Source organism: Balaenoptera physalus (genome assembly GCF_965194825.1).
Source record: "Balaenoptera physalus genome assembly, chromosome: 1".
NCBI lineage: Eukaryota > Metazoa > Chordata > Mammalia > Artiodactyla > Balaenopteridae > Balaenoptera > Balaenoptera physalus.
In genome coordinates, this window is record NC_138882.1 from 192,150,079 (window position 1) to 192,173,467 (window position 23,389).

The 23,389-nt window shown below is 54.6% G+C and overlaps 2 protein-coding genes across 12 annotated transcripts in view; one reads left to right on the forward strand and one right to left on the reverse strand.

The window, feature by feature from the left end:
* The window catches only part of KCNAB2 (potassium voltage-gated channel subfamily A regulatory beta subunit 2), a 95,099-nt gene extending 78,091 nt beyond the window's left edge, over positions 1–17,008 (reverse strand). For both annotated transcript variants that reach the window (XM_082469545.1, XM_082469544.1), the window contains exon 1: positions 16,873–17,008. The gene's annotated coding sequence lies outside the window, so the exon portion shown is untranslated. The remainder of the gene's footprint in view (positions 1–16,872) is intronic.
* Positions 17,009–17,208: 200 nt separating this feature from the next.
* The window catches only part of NPHP4 (nephrocystin 4), a 140,143-nt gene continuing 133,962 nt past the window's right edge, over positions 17,209–23,389 (forward strand). For 9 of the 10 annotated variants that reach the window (XR_014265690.1, XR_014265691.1, XR_014265692.1 and 6 more), the window contains exons 1-2: positions 17,209–17,402; positions 18,381–18,426. The gene's annotated coding sequence lies outside the window, so the exon portion shown is untranslated. The remainder of the gene's footprint in view (positions 17,403–18,380; positions 18,427–23,389) is intronic. The other variant, XR_014265698.1, reaches the window with a different exon arrangement.

The window sequence follows — 23,389 nt, forward strand, 5'->3', positions numbered from 1 at the left end:
GGGGCAGGTCTACTCGACTCCAAAGCCAGCACTCTTAACGCCCCCTCATGCCATTTTGTCCCAGGCTTCCATGATGATTTCTGGAGAAGAATGCTCCTTGCAGCTTTCTGGTTTAAATCTTTGACACTCGAATGCCAGCCCAGCCTCATCCCCAATAAAACCTCCCCCTCTTGCCTAAATCCAACTGGGGGATATATGGGGCTGATGTCCCCCACCCCACCCCGGCTTTTCTACCTCTTTTATTCACCGGAGCAGGGACGAGGAAGGACTCGTCAATTTGCCCTCACAACGTGAATAACCCTGGACCAGGCATTCCACCTGTGAACAGGGGGATGGGGATGATCGGAGGGGGAGGGGCAGGCAAAACACCCTCTAATTCCCAGAAAACAAGCCGGTGGCTCATTCTGGAATCCCCAAGACAGGGATTTTCAAAGTCTGTGTGTCCTGGTCACACCTGAGATAGTTCTCGAATCTAATATTTATCTACTTATTTTTCCAGTTATCTTTGAATTATGACAAGTAATGCTGGCTTTCCCTTAATTGCAGGAATGGCAAGTTTCATTTCAAAATAAGCTTATTTAAGAAAAAGGTTTAACCAGCTGAAAGAGAAATGCAAACTCTGAAACAGGTCTGGCTGTGTGCATATATGACTCAGAGCATCAGATGAAAGGCCAAGGACTGGAGTGTGGAAATACTTGCCGAAGACAGAGAGACAGACAGACAGAGATAGAGAGACAGAGGCACCTGAGCGCAGGAGGGAGAGTGCTTCCTGAAACCCACGGCCTCAGAGTCTCATCCCCAGAAATCCCAGGGGAAGGCATGTAGACTCCACCGCGGAACCACAGGGCAAAGGTGAGTTCCAGGTCATCATGCAGTTCTTTCTTTTCTTTAAAACTAATCTTCCTCCCCTTTTGTGAAAGCATGTCAGAGTTCCTCCAATTACAGGAAGTTTATCAAGAGAATCTAGCTAGAGACCAGAACCCCGGCAGGATGGAGCATTCCAGGCCAGCCCCGGAGAGCAGCACTGATGAGGGTCTGGGTGGGGGGACGTGCCTCGGAAAGGGTGTGTGTGTATGCACACACACACACACACACACCACAGTTGTGCATACACGCACGCACACGCACGCACACACAGGCCCACTCTACCCATCGGCCAAGCAGCCCGAGGTCTGCTGCCGCTCACGTACCCCAGGAGACGCTGGGGAAGGCCTCTCCTCCCTCAGGCCGGATGCTCTGCCCCAAGTCAGGCCAGAAGGGTGGCCTGAGCTTCCCGTGTGTGGAAGGACTTGCAAGCTCAAGCCCAGCGTCCCAGGTGGTCGCAGGCCAGCCCCGGGGGGCCTCCCGCTGCTCCGAAAAGCAGATGCTCCACAGAGCAGGTGAAGATGGAGGACGCAGGATCCCCCCCGGGTAGGGGGGTGGTGGCTAGAAGGACTTGAGAGCCATCTGGGCGACCCAACCGTCCAGCCAGAGCACATCTCAAACACGACTCAGAGAGTGTGTCCCACACCTTTGGGGTAGGCAGAGGGGCTGGGCCCGCCCCTACCTCCCCTGGGATGAAGCGCACCCAGGGGTGCTTTTGCTCTCCTCCCTCTGGGGCCTGGCTGTGTCCACTTCCTGCCTCAGTGGATGCTCCCAGAGCCATGGGCGGGGCTGTCTCCCTGGGAGGAGCCGGGCCCCCATCAAGGCAACAGGCATCTCCTCACCCAGATGAGGAGACTTAGAAGACTAAGTGAGTGAGTGCACGTGAAAGCCTTTATCCTCTCCCTCACAGCGCGAGATCTGGCTGGGGGTGTGCCGTGGGACAGAGCTGTGTCGCCCACACTCTACCGCCCCAGCTCTCTTTTCACACCGAGAGCGTTTCTCGCCTGTTCTGGTATCTGGACCTTGTCCTTCAGAGGGGAGAGGTTCTTAAAGATAAAGAACAGCGGAACCAGAGCGACCTGTCCCCAGTGCTGACCACTGTCAGGGGGACAAGGGGGGCTTCCTGCTGCAGGATGGGGACTCGGCTGACTGCCCGGAGGCCCTTTCCCTTACGAAACCCAAGCCCTGTCCTTCACGCCAAATAGAAGACAAGCTGCAGGTCTTAATGGCCCACCTCCAGGATTCCCTCCCCACTGGCGCCGGTGAGGGGGTCCGGGTGAGGCAGCGGCTCCTGGCCCCCCACACTCACCAGCTCCCTGGGGGGCGGTCGTGCAATCCCAGAGGGCTCCAGGCAGTACCCACGGGCGGCACTGAGTCCAGGGCACCCTGCGGTCAGCATGCCTGCGGCATCTCCAGCCCCTCGGCCGCGGCTGCAGTGCCGCGAGTACCTGGCTGGGGCGTCAGAGACAGAACCTCTGCATCCGCCTCTGAGCGGGATAACCAATGAGCCGAGGGACTGCGGGAGGGGGAGGTCTGAGCACGCGCTTCCTCTCCCCCTTAAGTGGTCCTGGTTTTCCCCACTCCTTGGGGGGCATCCACAGTAAGAGGGACGGAGAAATGCCGTATCTCCTATCAGAGCCGGACTGAGGTCTTTCCAACTGAGCCTCGGTGGGAAGAAAATACAGAGTTTGGGGGGCAGGGGGCGGGGAGGAAGAAGCACCCCTTGCCAGTGATCAGGGCTGTGACCCCTGTGATGATTCAAAGCCGCACTCAGCAGCTGACACAGGCGGGAGCAGAGACGGCGCAGCGCTCGGCAGAGGGCAGATGGAGGGAGCAGCTCCAAGCTGCTTCCTTTGGCCCGGGCAGAGGGGTGGGTTTTAACCGCTTACCCCCCAGGATGGGAGCAGGAGGGAGAGGCCGGCACCCTGGTGTCCCCCAGACAGGCAGCCTCAGAGTCGGTCTCTCTAGTCCAAGTGGACACGTTGGCGCCCTCTTGTGCCACCAAGCAGTCCCTGGACACTCGGCCCTCCCCCAGGGCTTCCTCTCTGGAGCCTTGGACAACCCACACCCTCAGGGGCCCTCCAAGCAGGGTGCCGGGCAGGGAGGACTTGGGGAGCCGTGGGTGTTCCCATCTTGCCCGCTGCTACGAGTTTCTGCAGTAACATTGGGGGGCTGGTGGTGGGCCATGGGGACGGGGCCACCTACTTCTGGCCAGCCCCGTGCAGGGGCCTCTGGTCACCGTGTCCAGCCAGGCCCCTCCCCTGTAGGTGGCACAGTGCCTGGCACAGCACACGGCTGACTGTCTGCAGCTGATCCCCCAAACTCCGCGTGATCGCACACACGGTGGTGCTGGACCCCTGGGCTTTTAGGGGGATTTCAGCGGTGACCCGTAGAAGTTGAGGCACAGACCTTGGTGCCATCTGCAGAGGGAATCAGGAGCCTGAGAAGAAGCTTGCTCGCCAGGCAGCGTGTCTGAGGGACGCTGGGCCCCTAAAGTCTGTAGCATAAACCCATCCCTCCCCGAGGGAGGCACAGGCTGGCATCCTGAAAACGGGGCCCTATCTGAGCACCTCCCATCTGCCCTCGATGGGGCACGCTGCCCTGTCTCACCTGCTCACCTTGTCACCCAGGCTGCTGGGCCCACCGCTCTGAGGCCAGGAAGGGGGCTCTGCCCTCTAAGTACGCTGGCAGGTATGGCCAGGGTGACCCCCTACTGGATCCCACTCCTCATTGCGGGCCCCGGCTCTAGGTGGAACTGCTGGCTTTCCAGAGAGGGGATCCAACTCGACCCAGCTCGACCCCAGGTCCACACCCCACACTCCCACTTTTACCCCTTAGCCAGTAACACCCAACATGCAGTCCCTGCCAAGGGGGAAGAATCAGCAGACCAGAAAGAAAGCCATAGGAGCTTCTGGAGGGGGCCCTGGGGGTGGTGGTGGGGAAACAATGGCAGAAACCTGCTGTGGTGGCTCAAATTGTGTCCCCCGCCCCCCAAATATATGTCAGAGTCCCGATCCCTGGTATTAGTGAACAGGACCTTAGGAGGCAAAAGGGTCTTTGCAGATGTAATTAAGGTCAGGTCATCCTGGATTCGGGTGGACCCTACATCCAATGACAGGTTTCCCTAAAAGAGGAGAAGACACAGATGCAGGGAAGGAGGCATAGTGATGGAGGCAGAGATTGGGGTGATGTGTCTCCCTTTGCTGGGGGGGACCTGTGTCCCCAGCCCTGGTTCAGTTCCACACCTTGAGGGGAGGGGCAGTTTGCAGGGAAATTTCTGCAGCCCTCCTTGCATTAGCGTTTGTGAACAGGCTCCTGGGGCCCTCCCCGCTCTCCAGGGGACTGTAAGAATAAATAACAAATGATTTCAAAGAGGATTATGCTGCTGGCACCACGTGACAGAGGCATGAAAGATTAATATCTTGCCCATGCAGCACTACACTAGCAATTGGAAAGCCAGCTTTACTCCACCTCATCCATTAAAGGCTCTGCTGAATTAAAAGAGATGCAAAAGAAAGCCATCAGGCACTGTGCCTTTGCAATCATATAATTAACAGGAAAAAAAAATGCGTTTTTAAATGAAAATACTCATTGCAGGTGAGGTTGCAAAGAAGCTACTCCAATGAGACGTTGCTGCTTCGGGGACGTGTGGCACATCTTTTGGGAAAGTAATTGGGCAGTAAAAATCCACAGCTTGGGATCCAGAAATCCTACTTGTATAAACGTGACCTAAGAGTCCAAGAGAGGAAATAAACTTAGATGCACACCCGTGTTCAAGACAGCATTACTGGGAAGAGTGAAACGATGCTAAATCCCTAAGGGGATCATGTTTCAGTGAATTTCGGGAAAACAATAGGATATAACTCGGTCACTGGCAGTGATGTCTCCGTGTTTGGGAAAGTGCTCGGGCAGTGATGTGAGTGGGGGAAGAGGAGAGCCCCACGATTCTGCCTGGATTCTGCCTGCCGGCGGGAGGGGAAAGCACACAGGAGAGTGCGGAGGGGTCCCGCCTCCCAACCGCACTCTTCCTGCCTCAGACTCAGCGACCCCCTTCTGGTGGGAGGGTCTGCGTACATGAGGCAGGGGAAGAAAGAATCCAGTGGGGCTCTGCCAGCACTGAGCTGAGGGCTGGGCTGGACCTTTATGCGGTTTCCTCCTACCGGGAATCCTGGCGACCCCAGCCCAGGGGGAGGCCAAGCGTGAGCAGCCATCCCGTTAACAAGGCGATATGGGGCCCGGGGTCCTCTGCTGGCCGCGTGACCTGAGCTCAAGCATGGAGGCTGCTCTCACCCATGAAGCGCCGACTCCTGGGCTGGCTGGACGGCTACGAGTAAATGCTTGTAAGGTTTGAGCAAGAGCCTGACAGAGCAGATCCCAGACAAAGGGCGGCTGCTGATACAAATAATGATAGGACAGCCACTATCCTACCCCTCCTCATCCCCACCGTCAGCATCATCATGGTCATCATCACTGCTGTCATCACCAACATGACTGTCATCCTCATCATCACCACCATCACCATCACCATCACCATTACCACCAGCATCACCATCACCACCATCACCATCATCAACACCACCACCATCACCATCACCATCATCAACACCATCACCATCACCACCACCATCACCATCACCACCATCACCATCAACACCATCACCATCACCATCACCACTACCATCACCATCACCACCATCACCATCATCAATACCATCACCATCACCACTACCATCACCATCACCACCATCACCATCACCATCATCAACACCGTCACCATCACCACTACCATCACCACTACCATCACCATCACCACCATCACCATCACCACCATCACCATCAACACCATCACCATCACCATCACCACTACCATCACCATCACCACCATCACCATCATCAATACCATCACCATCACCATCACCACTACCATCACCATCACCACCATCACCATCACCACCATCACCATCAACACCATCACCATCACCATCACCACTACCATCACCATCACCATCATCACCATCATCAACACCATCACCATCACCATCACCACCACCATCACCATCACCATCACCATCACCACCAGCATCATATGAACTGCCTGCCTCCTTCCCGCAGTGGGGCAAAGGCTTTCAGCCGTCCAGCCTCCTTCCTGGAGGTCCCCAGCTCCCGTGGAAACCTGCTCACGGGGCCATGGCCTTCTCTGCCTGCCGCTTGGGACCACTCAATCTGGATGCCCTGGGACGGCTTCTGCAGTTAGAAGGAATTAACTTCGCATAATTAAGTGGCCCTGCTATAAACACATGAATGTGGCTGCCGGGCACCGAGCGTGCAGTCTGTTCGGGGAGGCTGCCGGGCTGCAGGACACAGCCCACCCATCCAGATGCCAGGCGGCTGGGAGCCTGTGGCCGCCAGCCTAGGATGCCAGCCCCCGCACCGGAGCTGCCTCAGCACACAGGCTCTGAGCACCTGCCTTTGTCTTGCCCTCAGCTGCAGGGGTGTATCCTCGCTGACTGCCATCTTTGGCTGGGTGCCAGGCCCGAGGCCACGGCTGCTCTGCCCTCCCTGGGGCATTGCCTGTTGTTCGGGGTGTGGCAGGATTGTGCCCTGGGGATAAGATACTTTGCGGAGAATCCATCAGTGGGGTGGCCAGCCTGGGGGAGATGGAATAAGGGAGCCCACGGCGGGGACGGCCACTGCCTGCTTCCAGGGAGCCCAGGCTTGGTCCCACGGATTCAGCTCAAGGATCCAAAGCTCACCAGATAGCTCCTCCAAGCAGGGCCTCTGAAGGTTCCTGGGGTGGATGAGTGGACAGAAGGGGAGGTGGGAGACCTGTCCTGCCTGCGGGCAGCACCAGGGCCAGTGCTAGGACTTCATTCCTGGAGTGAAGCCTCACAAAGAACGGATGAGTGGGATTGTTAGGACTGTAACATCACCTCTCTGCAGCTCCGAGCCCCGGACCTCAGTGCTGTGAGGGGATGGGAGGCAAGGGCAGCCGTCCGACGCCTGCGACGCGCTGGCTCAAAGGACCATGGGCTCTTGGAAGTTGGGGAAATCAGCCTGGGTCAGGCTAGTGTTCCTCGGGTCTAAAGGGAGGGTGACAGGCCTAGTGGTCCTGCCTCTGCACCAGCAATATTCACCCACGTGTACAGGGAAATGAGCATCCCTCCGGAGGACCAAGCATGGGCCGTGTGGCTGGGGAAGCGGGGAGGCCTGGGTTGGGGTGATGCGGGAGCATCCCGAAAATGGTCTGATGTACGGAGCAGGTCCCAGGGAGGATTTGGCACGAGGTCTGGCTCTTGCCCAGGGGTTTCCCTTCTCAGATCATCCCGAGTCAGGTGGCAGCCACTAGTCTGTAGGCCGGAGTCTCCCATCCCTTCCCAGCTCTGCAGAGGGCGGCTCCAACTTGGGGGGCGGTGGCGTGGGCCTTACATGAGCTGTTTCCTACCCTGTTCTGCCTTCTGGGAGGGTCCATCGTTCCTGATCGTTGCTGAGAGCCTGCTTCTGCCACGCGCCTGCCCAAGGGCTGAGCTGGGGGTACAGAGGTGACGGGACAGACACGTCCCATCCTTGTGGGGCACACGCTCTAGGAGGGACCGGATGTCAGTAGCAAAGGCCATCCTGGAGTGTTGCTCAGAGAGACCTACAGGATGCTGGTGAGCGCTGCTCAGGGAGTGAACACAGCCTGGCAGTCAGAGAGCTGTATGGTGGCCCCAAGCTGCTGACAAGTATGATTCCTCCCCGAGCCCCAGTTTCCCTCTCCTTAAAACAAACAGGCTGGACCACATGCGTCAAAGAGTAAGAAGCCTGAAGGGACTTTCCTGAGCGCTGCTGGCTGGAGGAGCCCAGGGGCCCCAGCCCCAGAGTAATAAATGAAATAAAGCCCCATGATACTTCAAATGCCCGCTGGCTTGGGGGCTGCTTTAGAGACCAGGGCTTCTGCCTGAACCTGGGAGCAAATGCCCTCTCGTCCCCTCAAGGGACTGGGGAAGGGTCCCCTGAGCTGTGCCCTCTCCCCCTGAACTGGGGCCCTTTTTGTTTTCAGAGCTTTGGGTGACTGTTTGGGGCTGCACCCGCTGCCGCCTCACCTGCTGCTCGCAAAGGCTGCTGCCCAGGGGCCCACGTGGCTGTACCGTGGGTCCCCACCAGGGCCTCAGCACCCATGCAGCCCAGCAGGTGGCTGGGAGCCTCCAGCAGTTCCCCATGGTTACCATGGTTACCAGGCTGCGGGAGGGTGGGGAGAAACCCTGTCCCCCACATCCCTCCCAGTGGTATCCCAGTGGGCTTTATCAGAACCTTCCAGCCCTGGGTGAGGCAGGGAGCGAGGGCCCAGCTGGGCACACAGGCTTCGTGTGTGTTTTGGGGGGAGCTGTGGTAATCATGGTAGCTGGAGCAGCTCAGGGCTCCCGAGGGAACCACGGGCACGGGACAGGGCTGGGGGCCTTGAGGGGCCTGCTCAGCTTCTTTTCCCCCATTCTGCATGCATGACCCAGCTTGGCCCCACAGATGAGCCTCATCTGTCCCTTTGCTCTTGCCAAGGACATGGGATGCCTGGAATAGGGACTGCAAATTCCAACAAAACATCGCCCCCTTTCTGCATGGACACAGGTGCTCTGACTCCCAGGAGCGGGGGATGCCTCCCCGTTTACACCCTCCCGTGTCCTGGTCAGGACACATCTTTCTTCTAAAGAGGAGCAGCCCCTAAGATCTTTCCTCACTTAGCCCGGCGTCCCTCTCCTGAGGTGCCCCCAATACCCGAGGCCATCTCTCACCTTCTGGCACAGCTCTTCCTGCCCAGAAGACCGCCCTGTCCTGTCTCCCTCTGTCACCCAACACAGAGCCACACCGGCTCCAGCCTCGCCTCGTCCCTCCCTGACCACGTGGGAGGCACACTGCCCCTTCCTGCCCGCTGGGCCTGCAGCCACTTCCGCTGTGGCCCGAGTGGTGCCTCCGTGGGCTGGAGCCCGTGTCTCCTCCCCCACCGACTGTGGGCCCTGAGGGCAGCGGCCTCGTCTACCCCCTGCTTCTCGGGTCAGTGAAGGAAGGGGTGACGTGCAGCATGGCCGCACCTGCACAAAGCCAGAGCAGGAGCAGGGTCGCTCCTACAAGCAACCACCGTCCCTCGAGTTGCGACATCAGGCCCAGGGTGGCCGATGAGTCTCATCTGAACAGCCTCTTTACTTAGGACGTGGGTCCACGTTTACCCACAGGAGCTGTCCCACGAGCCGTCAGAGGCCTTTCCCTAACCCAGCCTTCGGGATGAGGAGGGAGTATGGCAGCATCTCCAGTAGCATCCCTGGAGCCTCTGACATGTCCTGGGCAGGACATGCGCGGGCACCCCAGCGCCTGTGCCCCTACAGAAAGGGGGCGATGTTTTGTTGGGATCTGCAATCTCTATTGGGATCTGTTGCAATCTCTGTTGGGATCTATTGCAGATCTGTTGGGATCTGCAATTTCTATTCCGGGCATCCCATGGTCTTGGCAAGAGCAAAGGGACAGAGATGGCTCCGGGCAGCCTAAGCTGGGTGACAAAAACCTTCTCCCCAGTGAGAGGCAAAGGCAACACTTCCCGGGGGGTGAGGGAGCCACTGAGCAGAGGTGGGGGCTCACGAGAGGGGGAGGGGAGATGCCACAGGTTCAGTCCCAAGTGACAGGCTGGCTCCCGGGAGGGGGAGGGGTGCCCGCTTCCGTCACACGGGGCAGGTGCTCAGAGTGAGCATCCCAGCCAAACCTCATTCCAGGAGCGCTGGGGCACCACGAACACCAGCACGTCCCCACCCACGGCAGGATTAAAGCTCGATTCGGGATTCGAAGCTGACAAAAGCGTAGCAGGTCGCCCAGTAGAACAAGGGCTTCCTATGTTCCACAGTGTTGAAGAAGCCCCAGGAAGGCTTGCTCATCAGAGCTTCCAATGATCAAGGCATGTTTCCTTGGGTGCTGCTTTAAGAAGCGGAAATGGGAAAGTTCATGACAAACTGGGGAGTGTTTCTCAAAGTGTGGCCTTGGAACCCCAGGCAGCGGCTGCTGAGCTGCACCAGGACCCACAGGGGCTGTTTCCAGGCACCGCCCCCTGTGACCCCGATGTGTGCCCCAGGGCTCAGGACTGCCTGGCACCTCCGGGGCCACCGCGACCTCCGCATTCTCATCCTCTGCAGTTGCATCATATGCAGAGCCATCCATGAAGCTGGAAGGATGAGCCCCGCAGTTCACAGGTGACCCCAGAAATGTCCCCATTAGGGCAGGACACAGAATCACGCACCATGGAGACTGAGGATGCGGCCGATGGACCCGGCTAACCAGAAAAGTGACTTTTCTTCCCACCGACCTGCTAACCCCGTGAGCGCGCCCCCTCTCGCCTCCCTTCCTTCTTTCACTGTCAATTTCTCAAGAGCCATTTAGGCAGCAGAATGCAAAGGTCAGGAGGGCGGGCGCTGGCACCCAACAGCCGGGGTTCAGATCTTGACTCCTTGTTAGTGCTCTGTGACCTGAGGACAGTCACCTCGGCTTTCAGTGCCTGTTTCTGCACCAGTAAAATGCAGACAACAGCATCTCCCTGAACTGAAGGAGTGGACACAGAACAGGGCAAAGACACGGCACGTGCACCTGTTATGGGGGGGCAGCTCTGTTGCCTCCCCTCTTGGCAGAGACTGTGGCCCCAGCAGCGTGGGGCCCGCCTGATGCAGCGGACACCTGCCCCCACCTTCTATCTCCCTCTCTGACTGGGCTCCAGGATAACCCAGGGTTTCCTCCTGTCTTGACCTTCACCTTCCCTCTCAAATCCTGCACTCACGGCCACTCCCTGGGCTCCGTCTTCTGCCCCCTTTACTCTTGGCCCCACCTCCTGGGTGACGTTGTTCACTGCCAAGGCTGTGACTGGTGGGGGGTTGGCAATCACCTCTGGTTTGAACCCCATTTGAACCCATGGCTCTCCCTCTCGATGGCCACAGCCGTGACTGGCCGAGGCAAAGACCTTGGACCCAACGAGGCAGCAGGGTCAGCAGGATGTATCCCGAGCAGACCCAGCGATGAAAAGGCGGCCCCAGGCTCCACTTGCTGCCCGCATCCCACTGCCACCCAGCTCCACAGCGGCTTTGCCGTGACGCTCTCCTGCCTATTCATTCTACTCATCCGCTCGAGACAGATTTACGGGGTCCCACTCTGTGCGCAACGCTGGGCCTACAGCAGCACACAACACAGGTAACAGTCTCTCTTTAGGATGACACGTGATCTCCCCTGCCATCGCACGTGGTCCTCACCCCACACTGCAGACACATCTGCCTCCTCCATCCCGGTGTGGACGGACATGTCACTGCTGGTTCCAAAACCCCCAGGGGGCCGACGGCTGGCCTCCCAGACCCCAGTTCCTGCTCCCCCTCAATGACTCCCATATTCATGTCCCACCTGTGCTCCCCCTGGGCCTCGGCCACTGTCCAACCCCCTAGTCCTCCCTCCGGGGCCTGGCCCAATGCAGGGCTCTCTCCAGACAGTCCTTTCCCAGTTTGGCTATCACAACCCTGCCTTCTTTCAGGGTCTGGGTCAAATATCAACCCCACCTGCCTCCCATCTCTCTTCTATCAGCAGAGGCTTCTCTGATGGTTCCTGGTCTGTGGTTAGGTTAGGTGGGTCTTGCTCACCCTTGGCCTTTCAAATGTCTGCTGCAGAGGGCTTCCCCACTCGGCGGTATTTATAGGTTTTAAACAATGTTTAAATTCTAATTTACTTTTTAATGCATGGATTCGTTAGAATTTCCTTGTGCTAGTTATTTCTGAGTCTCCTCCATCCAGAAGGGGCAGGAAGGGCACTGTTTCCAGAGAGACCCTGCCAGCGCAGAGCACTGGGGAAGGCAAGGTTCCCAGGCAGATTTCTAGCTCCTTCTGCCCTGGGCTGTATTTGACAGCTTGTGGACATCAGGTTGCAGTTCACTCTGAGAGATCGTAAGGCTGCTGAAGGATGGAAAATGAAAACATGCCGTGCTGCAGAGGGTGGGCGTGCTGGGGGCGGGGCTCTGCAGCCCCCACAGGCTACTGTACAGGGGGGTCGGCGGGCAGACGGATGCCCCGCAGGCTTGCGCACCCGGCCCTCCAGGAGGCCTGGGGTTGGGAGGACAGGGCAAGCCGTGTCCCTCCACTCACTGGGAGGCCATGATCTGCAGAGACAACAACAGGCGCCCGCCCTCCTTCCTCCACGAAGGCCACCAGCTGGGTTCTCCCAGGCTGTTCCCCAGGAAAACCCAGCCCCTCTGAGGAGCCCCACGTGGGCTCATGAAATGACTCAGAAGGGGACCTGAGTCACTTTGCTTGAGCTTTCCCGGGAGCCACCTGGGCTCCAGGTAGAGCGAAGGTTTGCGCTCAGTCTATGACTGGACACAGAGGCTGGGAAGCTGACGGAGTGCCCGCCCTGTGCCAGGGACTGTCCGTATGCCTCTGCTTGCCTCATTTTACCAATCCCGAAAAAGGGAGACGCAAGCACAAGGCCAAGCGGCTGGGAGAGTGAGAACCGGACATTCAGAGAGCTAGTTCTCCACTGGGGGCCACGGGCCAAGACCCCAGACAGGGGGCCCTGCGGACAAGACCCAGTGTCTACGGGACCCAAGAAGTCGCTCGCTTACTGGGGAAACTAGCCCGACGACGAACGGTTTGCTGGTTTGTTTTGAACCCAGTGCAGGGATCTGAGAAGGAGAAATATACACTTGGCTTTCAACCGTTGAGTTGGATGATGGATCTCAGCCACTCAGCAGCTGGGGCTCAAGATCAAGATCACGTTAGGTGGGGAAAACCCCCTGAGAGGGCTCAAGATCCTGGTGGGGAAAAGTTCCCTACCGGGTCCGCAGCACAGGTGTGAAGCTGAGGGAGACATCCCCAGCCCATCTCCGCTTTTCCCCCTTTCCCAGTCCTATTTAATCTGTACCCTGTGTGGCATTAAGACAGTCAGTTCTGGGGGCTTCCCTCGTGGCGCAGTGGTTGAGAATCTGCCTGCCAGTGCAGGGGACACGGGTTCGAGCCCTGGGCTGGGAAGATCCCACATGCCGCGGAGCAACTAGGCCCGTGAGCCACAACTACTGAGCCTGCGCGTCTGGCGCCTGTGCTCCGCAACAAGAGAGGCCGCGATAGTGAGAGGCCCGCGCACCGCGATGAAGAGTGGCCCCCGCTTGCCGCGACTAGAGAAAGCCCTCGCACAGAAACGAAGACCCAGCACAGCCAAAAACTAAAATAAATTAAAAAAAAAAAAAGCTAATCTATGTATTAAAATTTAAAAACAAAAAAAATAAAAAGACAGTTCTGCAAGAGTCTGTGTGCTGGAGCTAGAGGGAAGAGAGGTTGACTGCAAGGCGGAAGTTCAAGGCAGGCAGGTGCCAGGGATGTGGGTGAAATAGGATGAGGGACACATACAAGACTGCGGACACCGGGTCTCCAGGGCTAACCACCTGGCCATTCGGTGGAGCAGGGGGTGACCTCCTGAGACCCTGTCCTCTGTGCTATGAGTTAGAAAGTGTGCAGGTGCAGGGCACACTTCAGCTGGGGGGGGCCGGGCCCAGAGTGCATCCCTCAGTGTAGAGGGAGAGGAAGGCTAGCCCCGTTTTAGCCCCGCGGGATGTGGCAAAGGGTAAGAAGACCCAGTAGCTGCTCACGTCCGCTCGGGCAGGGAGACTCATGTTCTCGCCAAGCCCAGGCCAGATAGAAAGCCTGAAGCGCCCCCTCCCCCGCCCAGTGACCCGATGACCCGTTGGGTGATGTCCCCAACTGGCCCCTTGTGTGTTTTCTCCTGGGGAGGCCCTGACCCTTTTTCTCCTCTGTACTGGCTGAGCCAAGGACCACATCTCCTCAGAGTCACCCCAAAGAAAGGGGGAACATGCTGTGGGTGGAGGGCTGAGCATGCTGGGCTTCCCATCATGAGAAAGGCAGCTTCCATGTCCCTTGGGAGCTGGGAGTGAACCTGACCCTCCTGCACATTGGAGGAGACGCATCTCTGGGGGGTAAGGATTTCCGGCACTTGCTGATGGGCTGGAGGGGGCCTGGTGCAGCGGGAACAGAATCCAGGAGGCTGGGTCCGTCTCACCACCGCTCTGTGCCTGTTTCCCATCCAGGCTAACCAGCCTCCCTCGCAGGGGTGATTAGGGTTATTTACAAGGACCCGCAGCGAAGCGAGGTCAAGGCACAGAGTCCCTTCTTCCCTTTCATCTCACCCGGCGGCTCGGCCCCTTGCCATCTCTTTGATGACATCTTTGGAGCCACAGGGCCCTGGCTCTGGGGAACTGCCAGGCCAGGCAGGATGCTGTCGCCGAGAACTCTCTGTGGTCGGTAGCATCTCCCACTCCTGACAGCCCCAGTGACTCAGACGCACCCGGGGTGCTGTTTCCTCCACGTGTGTCAGCACCATCTCACAGGTGCGTCCTGAAGGGTGGCTGGAGCTGGTGGATGGCATGTCCACGGGGTGCTGGTTTCCTCCAAGGGCAGAACCAAGGGAGTGACCTGGCTCAGACTGGCGGGAGGTACGGGGCCTGACGCGGCTCACCTCTGAGTGACCTTGGAGAAGTCTCTGACTTTGCCAAGGCTTCCGTTGCGTCCTCCAAAGGGGAAGATGCCCAACCCCTTGTAGCTCTAGCACGCTCGCCTCTATGAGGCGGGACCCCTGGCTGCGGAAAGGGGAGAGGAGGGGTCTCTGGCCCTGGACACCTTCAGAGACGGTCCTCCCCGAATGCTGCCTGCAGTGTCACTGTTCTGCCTATCATTCAGGGACTCCAGGAAACTGCTCTGGCTCTGGAACCTTTGGCGAAGCGAAGGTCATGGAGAAGTGAAGGTCAAGGACTAGATACACGTTCCTTCTAGCCAGAGTCCTGGGAAGCCACACACGTTCGTTCCCCTGGGTTCCAGCAGTGGAGGAGGCCTGCCTTCGCCACGTGCATGCTGCCCAGTTGCCATGGGCCCATCACCAACAAACAGGAAAGTCGAGAGGAGGCCCCCTCCCTTACCGGAAGCTGTCAAACCAAAACTTGTGCCACTCCCTTCCTCCTGAATCATTTGGGGTTTAGAAGATCATTGAAAAAGGAAAGAAAGCCAGCCCCATGGTGTGAAGCTTCTCAATCTGCCCCACCCCAGAGCTCGCTCACCCCTCCATCCCCCAGAGCCTCGGCCTGTGACCCTCACCAGATGAGCAGTAGTGTCCGTCTTGCCACACCTCCTGTGTGCAACTGCTTTCACACCCATTCATTCCCGTCCAGGCGCCACGTCCAGACCCAAAAGGTTTGAGCACGAGACCCAGTTTCGCACTGTTCGTGACCCTCCCTCCCCCTGTGCCCTGGTTCAGTCCCCACACTGTCTGTCCACTGGCACAGCACAAAGAGGCACAAAGAACGGGACCTTGGTTTTGTAGGGGAGCCTCCAGAAGGCTGCTTTCGAGGTAGGAACGTGCTGCAGCCTGAACACCCTCAATGTCACTGAGGCCGGGTGGGGGCCTGGAGAGTGTTCCTGATGGACAGGCCCCAGGGAGCCAATGCCCTCTGGGCCCCCGTTGTGATAGCACAGGGGAAGGAGCCCAAGAACCACACACAAGCCTGGGGTCTGCAGGTAGATGCAAACGCCAAGCAACAATCAGGAGGGCAGGTGTAACTCTCCACACTCAGGTCCCCAAACCCTGCAACGTGGGGCCTGAATGCGGTTTTGTTTGCAGAGCAGGAGCTTGCTCTTGGCATTGGAAGGCGGATGGCGTTTTTGAGGGGGAGGAGAAGTTGCAGCGAAAGAAGAAATCCTGAAACGACAGGCAGTGGGACAGCTGTGGCCTGAACTTGGTGTTCTTGCTCCTCGGATGTGGATGTATTAATTTCCATAAATGCTAATAGCTCACTTCCCCAAGAGCTATTACTTATGTCATCTCCCCTTGGATGCATTTCAACACAGGGCAGACAAGTGAAAGAGAAGAAAGGGCAGCCCCCACTGGTGAGTTCCCATTCCCCAACCCTGTCTGCACCAGGCAGCTCAGGACTGTTCCCTAAGGTGGCCCCTCTAACTGCAGGGTCAAGACCCCCCTGCCTTCGGCCCCACAACCAGGTCCTGATCATGCCAGGAGGCAAAGAAAGTTACCAACCCCAAAAATGCTGAATCACAAAGTAAGCTGGGTAGGAAAGTGGGGGTGGGGTGGGAAGGGAGCCGGTAGCTAGGGAGTAAGGCAGGAAAGGGTGCTAAGGGGCTTCTCACCTGGAGCCCCCCAGGCCGCTCTAGACAAAGCGTAGACCCTAAAGGAACCCCCAGACAAATGCCAGGAGGAGCAGAGCCAGGGTAGGGTGGGAGGGTGGGAAGGTGGGCAGGTACAGGACTGCTACTGCAGCAGGAAGTGGTGCAGCAGCTGGGTCTCTGTGTCCTGCGTCCTGCAGGAGCAGCAGCAGGTAGGGGAGGTGGGGAGCGAAGAGAAGCTGGAGAGGGGGCAGGGGTATAGGGACCGGGGTGGGGTGGGGTGTGTAGGTAGCCAGATGAACTGGTGCAGGAGGAGAATGCCAAGGTCCTGGGGAGCAAGGCAAGGTGCAGAGACGGCGCCCACGGGGAGAGATGTAGCGATTGGGAGCAGAATGGGTGGGAAGATGGGGCCAGGGACCTGGAAGGAAAGGCAAGATGAGCCTTCAGGAGCAACAAGGAGAGACATGCGGAGGACCAAGACCAGGAGCGCTCCGATGGGGCTGCGCTGAAGGGGGGATGGGGGAGGGGGAGGCGAGGCTGCGGGAAAAGGAGGGGGCAGAGACGGGACGAGCGGAAGGATGAAGTTTGGGGCAGGGGTCGGGGATGGGAGCTAAAAGGTCGGGCGGGTTAGCAGATAGGGCAGGCAAGGGAGGACGGGTTGGGGGAAGGGAGATGATGGAGAACAAGGCGAGCCGGCTGGAGAGGAGGTGAGGACGGAGGCGGGCGCGGGGACGCGCTGGGGGAAAGGATATGGAGAGTCAGCGCGGGCCTCGCGGGGACCCGCCGCCGCTCTCCCGGCGCACGGCCGTGTACTGCGCGGACGGCCGGGGTCTCCCCCTGCACTCACCTGGGGGCTCCAGCTCCGGATCCTCTGCCCCGCTCCGGATCTTCCTTCCCGCCCTGCCCCTGCGACTTTAGCGCCCCCGAATCCCACTAGCTCCACCAGGTTCCGCCCGCAGCATCTTCACCTCGTGGGACGCCCGGGGCCACGCCTCTGCCAGCTTCTCATTGGCTGGCCTTCACGCCACTCACATTCCTATTGGCAGAGGGATCGCCGACCATGCAAATCAGAACGGGCCCGCCGCCGCGCCTATTGGCTGGCGCTCCCGGAGCGGCGCCCCTGGACTTGGGCTCTGATTGGTCCCACGGTGCTGCTGACGCAAAGGTCGGGGGGGTGGGTTCTTTCCCTTCTGAGGCTCCTCCGGCGGGTGGCAGCGGGTCGGGTGACCCTCGGCCGGTCCTCTGACCGCAAGGCTTGCGGCTCCAGTGGGCACCGGCCGGCCGCCGGGCCTCTGGATCCGTCCGAGGGGCACATCCTCGAAAGCTTGGGGCTCGACGCCCCAGGGCGGGTGCGGCAGCTGCAGCCTCGTCTCCTAGGTAACGCTGCCCGCCGCGGGCGGAACCACGTTGGCTGGCTCCGCGGGGGAGGTTAGACGCGGCCCGGAGGCGCGGGGGCCGCCGAACGGGTCGGGGCCTCGGGCCCGGGGTGGGGGTGCTCTGTGCGTCTTTCCCCGGGGCCCGGTGCCTGCGGGGCGCGGCGGCCGGGCGGGCGCGGGGCTGTGCCCGCGTCAGTCGTACCTCCTTTCCCCCTCCGTGACACTTGGTGCGGCCGGGGCTGCAGGCTTCGGGGGCTTCTTGGGGCTCAACCTCAGTACTCTGTCCCTAGACCCTGCGCCCCCTTGCAGCCCTCCAGCTTAAGGCGAGCGCGGTGCCGCCGGCCTGGGCTGTGCTGAGACCGCGGCTTTGGCCCTCCCCTTTTCCCCGTCGGACCCCTGCCGGGGACCCCTGCTTTTCCTGTCCCCACTGGGTGCCTGTCCCCCGCTGGCCCTGCCGACCCGTCCCAGCGCCGCCGCCCAGTGGAGATCTGGAGACTCCCTGGCCCTTGCAGGAGGCCCTGCCTTGATGGCCCTGCCTGCCTACGGCCTCCCCTGGAGCTGCTCCCACCTTCCCCTCCGCTGTCCAGCCCACCGACCTCCTGACCGCCTCCGAGCACCCCACCTGGGCCCTTCTCGAGACCCCAGTGCTCGGTCTCCTGCTCGCTTCTTCAGACTCAGAGGCCCCACCTTTGCATCTCTTTTCCATGCCTGTCTCCCTAGAAGACAGATGCCTTCTCAGACCCGGTCCTGCCTTCGGTGTTGCACTGTGTCACTTGGGTTGAAGCATACGAACGAAGTCTGGCTTCCCAAGCTTGTGTAGTTGGAAAAGGTGTCCTTTAGATGATTGTGGATAGTCGCCCCCAGTTCCCGCCCAGGTCTTCATCACAGCTCACTACACCCTCCGGGCCTCTGATTTTCAGAGGTCACTGCCACCTCCCTTGTGTGCTAACTGGCATCCTGTCTTTCTGCCTCTCTCCAGATACATTCCTCGAGGGCAGGACGGTTTCTCCAGGGCCTGGCACGTGGTAGGTACTCAAAGACTATTCCTTGAATGAGGAATTCCTGGCAGTGCTTAAGTAGACCTCTGCTTACTCTCAAAAAAGCTCCCCAAAGCTTTCAGGTCTCAGGCATTCCAGATTTTGTTCACTTCTGGGTGGGAAGCGTCCCTGTGTCCGGGCAGCTCCTTGTGGTTCCTGCTCCTCCCTTTCCTTGGTGAACCACTGCTTGTGAGACATCAACCCAGCTTAGCACTTCAGCGCCCGGATTGCCTCCTCTTCTCTACCCTCCCTCCCCCGCCAAAAAAAGGAGTCTGGATTAGGCTTGTCTTCCGTGTGCTGCTCACACTCGATCCCTTGTTTTTTTAATTTTTAAAATTTTATTTTATTATTATTTTTTATACAGCAGGTTGTTATTAGTCTATTTTATACATATTAGTGTGTATATGTCAATCCCAATCTCCCAATTCATCCCACCATCCCCCCGCCCTGCCCCTGCTTTCCCCCCTTGGTGTCCATACGTTTGTCCTCTACATCTGTGTCTCTATTTCTGCCTTGCAAACTGGTTCATCTGTATCATTTTCTAGATTCCACATATATGCGGTAATATACCGTATTTGTTTTTCTCTTTCTGACTTCACTCTGTATGACAGTCTCTGGGTCCATCCACGTCTCTACAAGTGACCCAATTTCGTTCCTTTTTATGGCTGAGTAATATTCCATTGTATATGTGTACCATATCTTCTCTATCATTTTGTCTATTGATGGGCACTTAGGTTGCTCCCATGACCTGGCTATTGTAAACAGTGCTGCAATGAACATTGGGGTGCATGTGTCTTTTTGAATTATGGTTTTCTCTGGGTACATGCCCAGTAGTGGGATTACTGGGTCATGTGGTAGTTCTATTTTTAGTTTTTTAAGGAACCTCCATACTGTTCTCCATAGTGGCTGTATCAATTTACATTCCCACCAACAGTGCAAGAGGGTTCCCTTTTCTCCACACCCTCTCCAGCATTTGTTTTTTGTAGATTTTCTGATGATGCCCATTCTAACCGTTGTGAGGTGATACCTCATTGTAGTTTTGATTTGCATTTCTCTGATAATTAGTGATGTTGAGCAGCTTTTCATGTGCCTCTTGGCCATCTGTATGTCTTTGGAAAAATGTCTATTTAGGTCTTCTGCCCATTTTTTGATTGGGTTGTTTGTTTTTTTAATATTGAGCTGCATGAGCTGTTTATATATTTTGGAGATAAATCGTTTGTCCATTGATTCGTTTGCAAATATTTTCTCCCATTCTGAGGGTTGTCTTTTCATCTTGTTTATGGTTTCCTTTGCTGTGCAAAAGCTTTTAAGTTTCATTAGGTCCCATTTGTTTATTTTTGTTTTTATTTCCATTACTCTAGGAGGTGGGTCAAAAAAGATCTTGCTGCGATTTATGTCAGAGGGTGTCTTTCCTATGTTTTCCTCTAAGAGCTTTATAGTGTCTGGTCTTACATTTAGGTCTTTAATCCATTTTGAGTTTATTTTTGTGTATGGTGTTAGGGAGTGTTCTAATTTCATTCTTTTACATGTAGCTGTCCAGTTTTCCCAGCATCATTTGTTGAAGAGACTGTCTTTTCTCCATTGTATATCCTTGCCTCCGTTGTCATAGATTAGTTGAGCATAGGTGCGTGAGTTTATCTCTGGGCTTTCTATCCAGTTCCGTTGATCTATATTTCTGTTTTTGTGCCAGTACCATTTTTGTCTTCATTACTGTAGCTTTGTAGTATATTCTGAAGTCAGGGAGTCTGATTCCTCCAGCTCCATGTTTTTTCCCTCAAGATTGCTTTGGCTGTTTGGGGTCTTTTGTGTCTCCATACAAATTTTAAGATTTTTTTTCTAGTTCTGTAAAAAATGCCATTGGTAATATGATAGGGATTGCACTGAATCTGTAGATTGCTTTGGGTAGTATAGTCATTTTCACAATATTGATTCTTCCAATCCAAGGACATGGTATATCTCTCCATCTGTTTGTGTCATCTTTGATTTCTTTCATCAGTGTTTTATAGTTTTCTGAGTACAGATCTTTTATCTCCTTAGGTAGGTTTATTCCTAGGTATTTTATTCTTTTTGTTGCAATGGTGAATGGGATTATTTCCTTAATTTCTCTTTCTGATCTTTCATTGTTAGTGTAAGGGATGCAAGAGACTTCTGTGCATTAATATTGTATCCTGCAACTTTACCAAATTCATTGATTGGCTCTAGTGGTTTTCTGGTGATACCTTTAGGATTATCTCTGTATAGTGTCATGTCATCTGCAAACAGTGACAGTTTTACTTCTTCTTTTCTGATTTGTATTCCTGTCATTTCTTTTTCTTCTCTGATTGCCGTGACTAGGACTTCCAATATTATGTTGAATAATAGTGACGAGAGTGGACATCCTTGTCTTGTTCCTGATCTTCGATAAATGCTTTCAGTTTGTCACCATTGAGAGTGATGTTTGCTATGGGTTTGTCATATATGACCTTTATTATGTTGAGGTAGTTTCCCTCTATGCCCACTTTCTGGAGACTTTTTATCATAAATCGGTGTTGAATTTTGTCAAAAGCTTTTTCTGCATCTTTTGAGATGATGAAATGGTTTTTATTCTTCAGTTTGTTAATATGGTGTATCACATTGATTGATTTGCATATATTGAAGAATCCTTGCACCCCTGGGATAAATCCCACTTGATCATGGTGTATGATCCTTTTAATGTGTTGTTGGATTCTGTTTGCTAGTATTTTGTTGAGGATTTTTGCATCTATAATCATCAGTGATATTGGTCTGTAATTTTCTTTTTTTGTAGTATCTTTGTCTGGTTTTGGTATCAGGGTAATGGTGGCTCGTAGAATGAGTTTGGAAGTGTTCCTTCTTCTGTGATTTTTTGGAAGAGTTTGAGAAGGATAGATGTCAGCTCTTCTGTAAATGTTTGATAGAATTCACCTGTGAAGCCATCTGGTCCTGGACTTTTGTTTGTTGGAAGATTTTTAATCACAGTTTCAATTTTATTACTTGTGATTGGTCTGTTCATATTTTCTATTTCTACCTGCTTCAGTCTTGGAAGGTTGTACGTTTCTAAGAATTTGTGCATTTCTTCCAGGTTGTCCATTTTATTGGCATAGAGTTGCTTGTGCTAGTCTCTTATGATGCTCTGTATTTCTTCGGTGTCCATTGTAACTTCTTTTTCATTTCTAATTTTATTGATTTGAGTCCTCTCCCTCTTTTTCTTGATGAGTCTGGCTAAAGGTTTATCAATTTTGTTTATCTTCTCAAAGAACCAGCTTTTAGTTTTATTGATCTTTGCTATTGTTTTCTTTGTTTCTATTTCATTTATTTCTGCTCTGATCTTTATGATTTCTTTCCTTCTACTAACTTTGGGTTTTGTTTGTTCTTTCTCTAGTTCCTTTAGGGGTAAGGTTAGATTGTTTGAAATTTTCTTCTTGTTTCTTGATGTAGGATTGTATTGCTAAAAGCTTCCCTCTTAGAACTGCTTTTGCTGCATCTCACAGTCATGTTTTCATTGTCATTTGTCTCTAGGTATTTTTTGATTTTCTCTTTGATTTCTTCAGTGATCTCTTGGTTATTTAGTAGTGTGTTGTTTAGCCTCCATGTGTTTTTGCTTTTTACGGTTTTTTTCCTGTAATTTATTTCTAATCTCATAGTGTTGTGGTCGGAAAAGATGCCTGATACGATTTCAGTTTTCTTAAATTATCCGAGGCTTGATTTGTGACCCAAGATGTGATCTATCCTGGAGAATGTTCTGTGTGCACTTGAGAAGAAAGTGTTATCTGCTGTTTTCAGACGGAATATCCTATAAATATAAATTAAATCTATTTGGTCTGTTGTGTCATTTAAAGCTTGTGTTTCCGTATTAGTTTTCTGTCTGGATGATCTGTCCATTGGTGTAAGTGAGGTGTTAAAAATCTCCCACTATTATAGTGTTACTGTTGATTTCCTCTTTTATAGCTGTTAGCAGTTGCCTTATGTATTGAGGTGCTCCTATGTTGGGTGCATATATATTTATAATTGTTATATCTTCTTCTTGGATTGATCCCTTGATCATTATGTAGTGTCCTTCCTTGTCTCTTGTCACATACTGTATTTTAAAGTCTATTTTATCTGATATGAGTATAGCTACTCCAGCTTTCTTTTGATTTCCATTTGCATGGAATATCTTTATCCATCCCCTCACTTTCAATCTGTATCTGTCCCTAGGTCTGAAGTGTGTGTTTTATAGACAGCATATATTGTTTTTGTATCCATTCAGCGAGCCTGTGTCTTTTGGTTGGAGCATTTAATCCATTCACATTTAAGGTAATTATCGATATGTATGCTCCTATTACATTTTCTTAATTGTTTTGGGTTTGTTTTTGTTGGTCCTTTTCTTCTCTTGTGTTTCCTACTTAGAGAAGTTCCTTTAGCATTTGTTGTAGAGGTGGTTTGGTGGTGCTGAATTCTCTTAGTTTTTGCTTGTCTGTACAGCTTTTGATTGCTCTGTTGAATCTGAGTGAGATCTTGCCGGGTAGAGTAATCTTGGTTGTAGGTTCTTCCCTTTCATCAGTTTAAATATATCGTGCCACTCCCTTCTGGCTTGTAGAGTTTCTGCTGAGAAATCAGCTGTTAACCTTATGGGAGTTCCCTTGTATGTTATGTGTAGTTTTTCCTTTGTTGCTTTCAATAATTTTTCTTTGTCTTTAATTTTTGTCAGTTTGGTTACTCTGTGTCTCGGCGTGTTTATCCTTCGGTTTATCCTGCCTGGGACTCTCTGTGCTTCCTGGACTTGGGCGCCTATTTCCTTTCCTATGTTAAGGAAGTTTTTGACTATAATCTCTTCAAATATTTTCTCAGTTCCTTTCTCTCTCTCTTCTCCTTCTGGGACCACTGTAATGCAAATGTTGGCGCATTTAATGTTGTCCCAGAGGTCTCTTAGGCTGTCTTCATTTATTTTCATTATTCTGTTCTCCGGCAGTGA